This window comes from Coturnix japonica, chromosome 2, assembly GCF_001577835.2.
Source record: "Coturnix japonica isolate 7356 chromosome 2, Coturnix japonica 2.1, whole genome shotgun sequence".
NCBI lineage: Eukaryota > Metazoa > Chordata > Aves > Galliformes > Phasianidae > Coturnix > Coturnix japonica.
Genome location: NC_029517.1, coordinates 108,025,945 through 108,037,140, shown reverse-complemented (window position 1 = coordinate 108,037,140; position 11,196 = coordinate 108,025,945). Strand labels below are relative to the sequence as shown.

General features: G+C 36.1%; 1 long non-coding RNA gene across 1 annotated transcript; it reads right to left on the bottom strand.

The window, feature by feature from the left end:
* Window positions 1-3,717: 3,717 nt before the first annotated feature.
* On the bottom strand, window positions 3,718-10,554 carry LOC107310295. The gene is made up of 2 exons (XR_001553549.2): window positions 9,577-10,554; window positions 3,718-9,446 (listed from the first exon to the last, which is right to left on the bottom strand). It is a non-coding gene; the product is annotated as an uncharacterized LOC107310295 (long non-coding RNA).
* Window positions 10,555-11,196: the final 642 nt, after the last annotated feature.

Genomic DNA, 11,196 nt, shown 5'->3' with positions numbered 1-11,196 from the left:
CAATTTTATGGCCAATATTTAGAATCAACTGAAAAAATAGCAAAAAATGTCCACAATTTTACACAGAATGGAAAACAAGACAACTGGATACATTGCATACATTTCTTCACATTACAAGTACTGAGCCTTAGATGATTGAGTTTGTAGTTTCCAAGAAATTTCAGATATTTTGGAAGCTTACAGCAACCTCAAAGAAGAAACAGTTTCTTTCTGCATCTTCAATTTCAACCGATTCTACTGGATTTTTGCATTACCTGGTAGTGATTTGATTTTGTTCAAATAGGGATATCCCACTGCATTACTGCTGGACTGTCCAGAATTCACAAAATAGCATTTATCGTAAAATCAGTCATTGAATCATAGAATAGCCTGGTTGAAAAGGACCCAGGTTCAAAGATTCAGCCCCCTTCCCCCCCTTCCCCCCCCCCCCCCGGTATGTAGGATCCCCAACCACTAGACCAGGCTGCCCAGAGCCACATCCAGCCTGGACTTGAATGCCTCCAGGGATGGGGAACTCACAGCCTCTCTGGGCAACCTGTTCCAGTGCATCACCACCCTCTGAGTGAAAAACTTCCTCCTAATATCTAACCTAAGCCTCCCTTGTCTTAATTTAAAACCATTTCCCCTTTTCCTTTTCCATTTTATTTTATTTTATTTTATTTTATTTTATTTTATTTTATTTTATTTTATTTTATTTTATTTATTATTATTATTATTATTATTATTATTATTATTATTATTATTATTATTATTATTTTATTTTTTTAATAGAACATTTAATTAAATGATCAGGACAGTATCTGAGTCAGTGTTTTATGAACAAAGATATGTTACATTTGATAATAATGGGAAATTATTATTTCCACTACACATTTTAGGAAAGAAATTATATGAAATCTGGTGTAAAAGTATTTGTTCAACTTTGCAATTATAAACAGTTCCATAGAGTGTATTATTAAGGTCATACCACAGTATACAGTCACACATTAAAAGAAGATCCCTAACCATGGTTGTTATTGTGTAATTTTTTTCTATTAAACAATACCTTCTTGAAAAGAAAAAAAAACAACAAAAACAACACAGTTGAATTTTATGCAGGGGTTTCCAATACATTTTGAAGATCTGCAGAGTTAGATATGACTGGAAATGTCAAACCCTAGATCTGAGAGGCTGCAGTAAATAGTCTTACTCTGGATAACAAAAATAATGATGACTATTTGGAGAGATCACCAAATAGGAACCAAATAGAGCCTTACAAATGAAGTCTTAAACTGAATCAAGGTGCAAATAAGAAGTCAGCACAGTCTTCAGAAAAGTGAAATGCAGCAGTCTGACTGTCTAATAAGCTGCCTGGCTGACCAAGAATACAACCAGGAAAAAAAGAGAATCACTTCAAAGAATCAGGAGGGTGTCTTCAACAAGTCAGAAATTGGTTTTTGACCTTTCTGACTCATGTAAGCTTTCAGGATTTCCACCTGTGGTTTCTTTTCTAAATGATTTGATGATTAAAAAAAAAAAAAAAAAAAAAGATAATATTTTTCTTCTTTTAAATGGACAAATATCCACCCTTTCTGAATTGGCGTTAACACTGCTCTAGTCAGCTCTTGCCTAGCATTGCCTTTTCAGAGGGTAGAAGCAAGAATAGTGTCAACTGTATTTCACTACATTGTATTTCCTGTCATATTAACAACTTGGGTAGTAGAAGTGTTCACTATAACCATACATAAATGTATAAATACTGTAAAATGAACATTTTTATTTTTTTTTTAATTAGATAATTTCAGCACCAGTTGTGCTTTTTAAAAAATAGAATTTCCTATCTAAAATGTACCATTTATTAATGATAAATGTTCTCATATGTTAAGGAAAGGTTTGGAAACATTGCTGTTTTTTTGTGTTTTTTTTTTCTTTTTTTCCACAGCTGGAACAGAGATTTCATTTTAGCAAGTACTGTCACACTTGTCCCTTTGAAATGGGTACCCCTAATCAGAAAAAATCTCAAATCTCTGGCCAACTCTGAAGTCTTGGATTTTACTTAAAAAACTACATTTATTATTACTTTAATATAAAATTCCAATGAAAGCAAAACTTAAGGATCACCATCTTTGTATTCCATTGCACTCTCATCGATTTTTCTATAAACAACAAGGTATTTTCAACAAAACCTTTGTTGCTGAGATCAGAGGGCCTCAATACATTCATGACACCCATTAAAATGACTAAATCACAAAACTAAGTCTCTGAAAGAATCTCATTGTAGTTACCCTTAGATTAAAGCATAAATTGGAAAGAAAATAAAAGCAGTCAGGAAAAGCAGAACTTTGATTCAACTGGGAAAGGATGACTCAGTAAAATATTAAAACCCCTAAGTGAGACAAAGCTAGTGGATGACTTTTTAGAAAACCCTAGCAGATGCTAGGATCTCACAATCCTCCACTTTTATTGAGAACAAGGCAACTTTATCCCATAACTCTTGATCTCACTGCAAATTAACAGGATTGTTGCAGCTTCCTTCTTTCAGTTTTTAACTTTGAGTCTGCAGCAACACTTACAGCAGGTCATCCAGATATTAATAACTGTTAAGTATGAGAAAATGCACACTTGAAAAAGTACTTATTAGAAATTGAAAGCAATTCGATGACAGGAGCTTATAGATAATGCACATTATTGCTGAAAGTGCAAACCAGTGTAATTATAAAACTTTTAAAAGCTATGAGAACTTAATAAAATGTTTAATTGTTGGTTCTATAAATCATTTGACTTTTTATTTCCTTAGATATTTCCACTGTTTAAACAGTATAAATAATGTTTCCCCGTATAATGATGGAATGATAGAATCATAGTATAGCTTGTGTTTGAAGGTACCTCTAAGATCATCTGGTTCCAACTCCTCTGCCATGACCAGGTTGCTAACCATAAGATCAAGCTGCCAAGAGACCCATCCAACCTGAACTTGAATGCCTCCAGGGATGGGCCATCCACAACTTCTTTGGGCAGCCTGTTTCACCATTCTCTAAGTAAAACATTTATTCCAAACATCTAACATAAATCTCCCTTCTTTTAGTTTATAAATATTTCCCCCTTGTCCTATCACCATCAGCTCATGTAAAAAGTTGGTCCCCTTGTTGTTTACAAGCCCCTTTTAAGTACTCAAAGACTGCCATAAGAACACCCCAGAGCCTCCTCTTCTCCAAACTGAACAAACTTTGTGTTTTGCTAACACTTTACTGGGATAGAGATGTGCTTTCTACTTGCTATGGTCTAAGAGGATGCATCTTTTTGGTAGCACTGCCTGGACTCATGCAGTGGAACTGTACATGCATTTCTCACTTTTTTCTTGTCAGACTTCAGTATCTCATCAACTGCCATCCCATAGACGACCTCTAGTTTTAAGTGCATTGGACTTCCTAATTGTCAAGAAGATTCTGAAAAATACTGGTGGAATATCTGTTCATCCTCATTTTCACATTGTGGTTCTGAGATTCAACACTGTCATTGTCACTACAGAGATTTTAGGAGGGGAAATTTTCTAGCTCACTGGGACTTGTGTCTCATACATTTGTATGCATTTTTAAGCAGAAGGAAAGCTAACCTGAATTTGGGAAATAAGAGAACAAATTTCATAGCTGGACCCTTTTTAAAGCTGTCTTTTGCAGCATTTCCAGCATTTTATTTGTAGTTTGTAAGGAAGGGTGCAATGTATTGAAAAACCAAAACTGTTTTTGAGATCACTTTATTTTTTGTATAGAGAATATTTATTGCAAAACCTTTAATTTACTGAAAGGAAAAATCAAGTACTTCTCTAATGTATGGGGTAAATTACAAAGTTTACTATTAATGGGAAACTACTTAGAGTAGGATGAGCAAACTTTAAATTGAAAATGATACCATAAATATGTCTCAGAATGTTTCAGAAGTTTAAAATGCAACCTCCTTGTCAGTGTTTAAGACTATGGCATTGTGTAGCACAAGCAACTTTTATGTTTTCTGTGTAAGATCAAATATGGCTCCCAAAGTAGTCCACAGAAAAACTCCAACTTACATTACAAAGACCAGAAACAAGCAGCCCTAAATTAGTAATAGCTGACATGTCATTAGATTTATCTTCTGCAGCCTATGACCACTTCTGTGTGGCATGATTCATTGCAGGTCCCAGTGTATATTATGGATCCAGTCAAAACTGGTAGTTACACATTGCAAGTTGAAGTGACTGGCATTTCTGTTCTGCTTCTTGTTTTTTCTTTCAACTATAGACATCAGGTTAAAAGTAAAAATATTGTTCAGTTTCCCATCTCTTTGCACATTTTATCAGCATCCAGTTATTCCTTCTCCATTTCACAGAAAATTTCCCACCACCTCTCATTTCTGTACTGTAGTAAGCTAAAATTCAGAAGTTAAATTCTCCTTTCTTCAGTCTTTCACTGAGCTCAGTTGTTGAGTTTTGTTATGCAAGTGGTGATTTCAGCCAGAGAGATGGCCAAGTTTGATGCAGTCAAGAGGCTTATGTGTTGCTCTCTGACTCACCATGATGATAATGAAAATAAGTTGTCATGATTTTCAGAGAGCTGACCTTTCACCAAAATCTGTTCTCATTAAGCAAAATTCCCAATGAAAGTAAAAGCACAATTAATGACCTCATAACTTTATCAAAAGCAGTAATCACTTAAATGAGATGCCATTGATTATGCAAATAAACAACCTCTTTGGAAAACTTGCCTATTGTCTACAACAGTACATTTCTATTATTATTTAGGATAAGATACTGATCAGAATTGGATCTTATTACACTGGATGTTATACAAACAAAAATTACAGGTTTACAGTGTAAATTGATACAAGATAAAATAAGTAGCAAATCATAGAAAGATATTGTAGATCTGAGGGAATTTTGTGCATATCCAGTTTATTCATTAACGAACAATATTCAGAGTCATTATAATTTTGGCTTTAGAAACCAAAGGACTGTTTTAACCTGAAAATAGTGCAGTAACAACCTTCTAACTCACTCCTAGCAATTAAATTAAAAGCTTCACCATGTTACAGTTTTTTATATTGAAAACATATTTATTTTGCTGAAGAAAAGATGGTTGGCCAAAGTAGAGTAAAAGCACATTACAGTGGGCTACATCCTCCCAGCAAAGTCTTTAGCAAAACTAGAAAATCTTGTCAATTAGTTGAAGAGAACCGCAGCATGCACAATCTGAGATTACCAATGGAGTCTCAAAAGACAGACCACAAAACTAACCACAGAGCAGGAGAAAAACAGGTTTCACTTTGTGAAGAAGATATTTAAAACCTATTATTTATAAAAAGTCAGTGGAAAGGCCACTTTCCCAGAATAAATCTGTTGCCTCTTCCTGGTTTACCTATTTGTCCATTTGTTTGTTTTAAAAATCACTTCCATTACCTTTATGTCTAGGAAATAATAACATGAAGGAGAAATAGCTTACTGTCTGTCTAACATAAACAGTTAAACTGTCTAAGTTCTAACTGTCACTATGTGCACATTGTAATGAGAAAAACAGAAAACAGAAGAAAAACTACTTAATACAATACATGCCTGCAATTCAATTTGAAGACTATGCCAGTGACAGAGAGACAACCAAGGTTCCAATATGTAACACAATCCTTGGGTAATACTCACCATAACAGTAGCTTACACAAAATAATCTTTTGGTCAGAAAATGATATCTTTCATTAAAGATGTCAGCAAGTCTCAGTTTTCCAATACAGACTGAATTCTGCTCCATTTTTAAATTTAAATTTGAATTTTTTAGTAACAGTGAATGAGACTAAAATGCTGTAACAGGCTTTGAGATCACTGATTATGAAACAGTTTTATACTATGCTAAAGTTGAATGTGCTGTATCCTGTTCAATGATAGCAGAGAAAACTTTCATTATGAGTAGCACTACAGTATTTTATTCAACAATAGTAAGAACAGTAGGCCACAGTACAGGCTGGAGTCGCTCCCATGTAACAGTAGCTTTCTATCTCTGCTTTTTTTTTTTTTTTTTTTCCCCCCCAGGAATTTTTGTTTGTGAATATGATTAATGTATTTAGAGCTTAAATATTTTTAAATTAATCTCTTCATTCTCTGTAATAGCCATAGTCTCAGTGTGGCCATAGGCAGAAAACAGTTGGGAATTTGATATAGAGGATATAGGAAAATAACAACAGGAATTATTTTTTGAAAGATTTTTTGAAAATTTTTTGCTCTTTGCTAAATAGCTGTTGTAAATGTATGTCCAGCAAAAAACATTACAGGTTTTTAATCTGCTATTTTCTGTGGCTTTGTAAGTTAAATTCCAAGCCTTCTTTTCCACTGTATTTTCTTTTTAGAAGGTTGATGAGATATTATTTTGTTACTTCCTTCTCAAAATAAACCAAACCCACTTTGGTTATCTTTCTTGGAGTAAATTTCCAAAACCAGTTAATGGTAGACACAAGTACAAACCAAAGCAATGAATGTTGATATTAATTCATCAAGTTGTTATGCATGAGGCAGATGAGCTTGTAAATACATAAATTCTACCTTTCCTTTCTACTTTAAGCACCATTTTTTATATGTAGTCCAGAACACTCTTTCAAAGGAAGGAGACATTATATTCCATGTTTTCCCTTAGAGTAAAAAATCAAGTTTCAAAACTTCCGAATCATAGCGAATAAATAATGAAGCAGGGGTGCATTTGCCCTTACATGGGTTACTGTTCCACCATAGAAAGTGTCATCTACAGACCTGACACAGATTAAGTCTATTAATTAAGATTATTTAGGGACTATTAAAAACAAACAAACAAACCAAACCAAACAACAATAACAACAACAAAACACAAAAAAAACACCATAGGATTTTTCTCTACTGTAGTAGCTTTCTAACACAGATGTCAGTTATAAGCAGTTATAAAAACTCATTCATTCTATGGACTTTACCGGCATTCTGCTATTCTATCTGATAAATGGGTCTGTATGTGATAGAGACAAGCTATGTACAAAAAGAAGGCATACTTGCCTTCCTGCATAGTTGATTGTTTTCTGCATCTCCCAGTTCAATGTCATATTCTTTCCAAAGACCTTTGGTTGCAGTCCTAAGATAACTACTTTAAAGTTAATGGGACGTTTTTTGCACCCATTGGCTAAGAGCATTAATTTTGCTTCCGAAATAATTCCTGTTATTGATAAGAGGAAGTGCCCCACAGTCAAGCATAAATTAATTTCAATCACACAGTGTTAAAAGGGGGAATGTTAAGGTCAATCTTCCACTTTTTCAATTACTCTTTATGAAAAAGAATTATGCAAGAGAGAAGGGCAGAATTTTTAGGGAAATATAGAACTAACTTCACCTCTTATTCAGTAAACTTAAGTGAAGGAAAAGGTTCAATGTCCAACCCTGGGAGAGAAGAGCCAGCTCTGCTTTCATACACACTACTCCAAATCGGAAGGCAATACAACCAAACCAAAGAGCACCTGACAGCAGGCACACAAGGCCCAAAGTTTCTAAATGAAACATATATTCATACATAATTATCATCACAAATATAATTGCACATAAATGTAGGCAGTAGGAATGCTTAGTGCTATTTCAGAGGTTGTTCTTTGGATTCTAGTGTTCTTCTGATTCAGTGAAATCGAACCTCCAGCTGATGCTGATGATCTGTTTCCTCAAACAATAGTATTTATCTATTTATTTAAGGAATCTTTCACATGGTCTCTAGACACAGGAGTTCATACTTTATTTATATATCACAATATATCTTCCGCTAACATGCTTACTGCTGGTAAATCCCTGCTTCATTTTGCTTCAGACCAACATCATATACTGTAAGAGAAAGAGGTCCAACATGCTTCTCAGAAATCATGTAGTCATGAGAGCATACCTGCCACTACAGATATGCACATACATGCACATATATACACATGTACATACAAATACACACACACGCACATACACACACACATGCACACAGACACAATGACATAAATAGGAAAAAACAACTCGGCAATTGCAAGAGTCACAATTTACCATGGAAGCCTCTACTTAATATTCCGCTTGATCTGCCAAGTTTATAGCCTGGCAAATCTGAATACAAATGTCGATGCAAATGAGGATTCATTATTCTTACATCGTCTTTGTGTTGAAGCTTAATGTAACTTGGTTCCTGTGGTTGCTCAGGGAATGTAGATTTCAAGACAGGAGAGAAAAAAAGCGACAAAAAGCAGAAAAGCAAATAGGGAAAAGTAACAGAAATAGAAATAAATAGAAAAAAAATATACTAAGGTCTCAGACTAACAAAACATCAAGCTAATACAGTACATTCTTCTCCCATTTTCTTGTTTAAGGTACATTTGCTTACCATTATCAGCAGAGAAGGAGTTAACTAACCAAGAACAGTCTCCACAGAGTCAAAACACAACAATCCTCCTTTTACTGATTATACAATATTGTGCCTATTGTAAAGTCAGTGCCCCATTTATCTGAAAATTTCAACATTCTTTCGTAATTATAGAGCTCATTGGCTGGTAGAACCTGTACATTTAGATCTGTAAGAAGATTATAAATGAATTCAAAACCACCCCACCAGTGCTGCTTCTTTCATTATAAGTTACTGCTGAATAATTCAGAAACACGTTAAGAAAACTACAGTACGATTAATAAACTACACAATCAAAATCACAATAGTTTAAAGCATACATTTATTGTCCCATTTATAGCCCAGCACAAGCAAGGGTTGAAAAGCATCAAATTAAAGAAAACATGAAAAGCTGCAAAATTAAAATTAGATCCTCAATGTCATAGTACATTGTTCTGATGAATCTTTTGTACGGCAAGCTTATGCTTACATATAAATACCTTCTCGGTAAATAAAAATGTACTGTAGGCTTGACTTTTAGGCAAGCTGTAAAGCTTAGCATATGCGATGATCCCAAAGTCAATGCTGTAAGGCTTGCTTCTTCATCCATAAATAAAGCACATTTGCATCCATTCAGTCAAATTAGCTCCATATAAAAAGGTGGTTATAATTAGCCCCTCTTTCAGGTTCACGGTTAAAACTCAAGCATGCCTGCCGTCTTGATTAAATCCACCATCGTCTTCCAATAGCTGGTGCTAATTCTTCCAAGGAAATATTCAGTTGAGGTGTTATTTTATTCTGCACTGCTGTTAGTTGTCTAATTTACGCCAAGTCCCTGCAGTGCTTTCCTTAAGCCATCCTCTTTGTCTTCCCTTTGAAATTTACCAAATCTTACAAGAAATCAATACTTAATTGATTATTCACTTTTCTGCAGCTTCAAACAGCAAGCACGCATAAGATCCTGGAGTAGTCACCCGATTTCCAATGCAGGAGGTTGCTTGGTGGCAGAGATCTGCAAACATCCAACAGCAGGCATTCCACGAAGCTGTGCAGTGGCGTTCAGCGCCGGCATCCAATAAAGCAAACGAAGATACTCTAACGAAGCAGGAAAAGTTCCCATGTGAGATAGATCCATATCAATGCCTTAAATAGAAAGCTGAGGCTCTGGCTTTCGGATACAAGAGCACCATTCTTTGCAGCTACCCCTCTCCTCCTTTTTGCTTACCCTTTTCTTGCCGTGGCACTGAAGTGGAATATCCAAAGTGCCACCGAACTCGAAGAACTCCACGTCGGAACAGGGGTGAGACTAGTGCTGCAACTCTGACATAGAATAAGGATGGCAAGCACGTAACATTACGAAATGTAGGACAAATTCAGGCGAGAGAGAGAGAGGGAGAGCAAGAGACAGATGGCGGATCTGGCTAGAAGCCAAAGCCAGTGAAATGAATTACACTGCTGAATAACTGTACACCATTGATTCTGCCACTTGTTGCTGCATGGCAAAAAAGGGCCTGACGTCGGCAGGAATCTCCTTGTATGTCACGCGTGCCGCAGACAACTTTTCGCACGTAACTCACACCACCGATAGCGATGTGCTATGACAGCCAGGAAGGTCGCGTGTGTGCATGCGCGTGTGCTCATGTGCATGAGGAAAAGCGTGTTTGTGCGTGTGAGGGAGAGCCAGGGAGAAAGCTGAGTGCATGTGGGGGTGTGTGGGTCCGTGCCTGCATGCCTAGTGTGTGTGTGCGCGCGCGCGTGTGTAGAGAGGAAAACAATCCCTGCAATCCAGCCATTTTGTTTAATGAAGAATGGAAGGCTGGCATTCAGAGACGTGGTTATGTGCCGCATATTAATGTGTGCTCTGTAGACATCCTCCCCCTTTTTACATGAGTGGCACAGGAGCGTAGCCCTCAACAGAGCAGCCAGTGTGGGAGCAGGAGCCCGTGAGGTAACATATCATCACTGAACCCAGGGACGTGGCACACGGTGCTCTGCAGAGGAACAAGTTGCTGTCTGAGGAGAAGGAGGAGGAGGAAAGCTGGTCCCACATTTACAATGTGAGGGTGCTTTTGGAAAGATAGCCCCAGTCAAAGCAGACTGTTCAATAAATGCTTCATACCCAGGATGAAGGGAGACATTAGGGGATGCCCAGGGGGCTTTGGAAATCAAATACAATGTTTGAGTAGCACAATTTGAGGTACATTATAAAAAAGCAATTTGAATTGCCAATGAGGCGACACATATCTGCATGCTAATTAGACCTATGTCAAGCTTAGTCTGCCGGGTGGTGTTGATGGCTAGGAATGTGCTTGTAACTCTGCAGAGAGATTGTTTCTGCATAAATTATCAGCTTTGTCCTACTGATCATTTTCTACAAACAAACATGAAATGTGAGATCAAAAGGCAATTCTGAAATTAAAATTATTGATTGATAAAGCTGAGATTTCAGAATCTAATTAGAGGAGGCACAAACAAAAGCTGATATTATTACAGATTGTGCCTGAGCTAGCAGCCAGATTGTGCAAGGCTTGTAATTTATCTTTGTTTATGCAGCCAGGATATTAAAAATGTAATTAAAATGGTAAAATGATCTGATCAGAAATAGCCACCTAGTGGCAAGTATATTATTTTAAATGGATTATAAAAGCATTGATCTGTGCAAATAAAAGGTTTTTTTTTCATGACAAACATAGCAGCTCATTGAAAGTTGCTGAGCAATTTGTCTTTTGCTAATAAGTTGTCTTTTGTGTTTTGTTCCATAGATAAGCAACATCATTTATAACCTTCATTTGCACACTAATAAACATTCTGTTATTACAGGTGGTGTTGGGAACATCTTTCACAA